The 220-nt window shown below is 39.1% G+C and overlaps 1 protein-coding gene across 1 annotated transcript in view; it reads left to right on the top strand.

Annotated features, from left to right (window-relative positions):
* LOC119582335 overlaps positions 1–220 on the top strand; it is an 11,738-nt gene that overhangs the window by 8,917 nt on the left and 2,601 nt on the right. The gene's annotated exons all lie outside the window — the stretch shown is intronic.

Raw genomic sequence — 220 nt, 5'->3', positions numbered from 1 at the left:
CCTGACTTAAGGCTAATTACAGGCAGTGTTTATTGTTTCTCCATAACGCAATATCAATAAAATGAGTGAGAAGGTGGAAAGAAGTGATGAATGCTGAAAGGTTCAGTTTACACGCCGAAATTCTACCCAATATATTGATTGGAATATTGATGCACCAGTCTAATCTGACGCACCACTCGTTTATGGCAAATATGCTGAATGTGAACCCCTGTACACCTTA

Source organism: Penaeus monodon, chromosome 15 (genome assembly GCF_015228065.2).
Source record: "Penaeus monodon isolate SGIC_2016 chromosome 15, NSTDA_Pmon_1, whole genome shotgun sequence".
NCBI classification, from domain to species: Eukaryota; Metazoa; Arthropoda; class Malacostraca; order Decapoda; family Penaeidae; genus Penaeus; species Penaeus monodon.
Note: the sequence above shows the minus strand (reverse complement) of the source record. Positions and strands in the feature narration are given on the sequence as shown.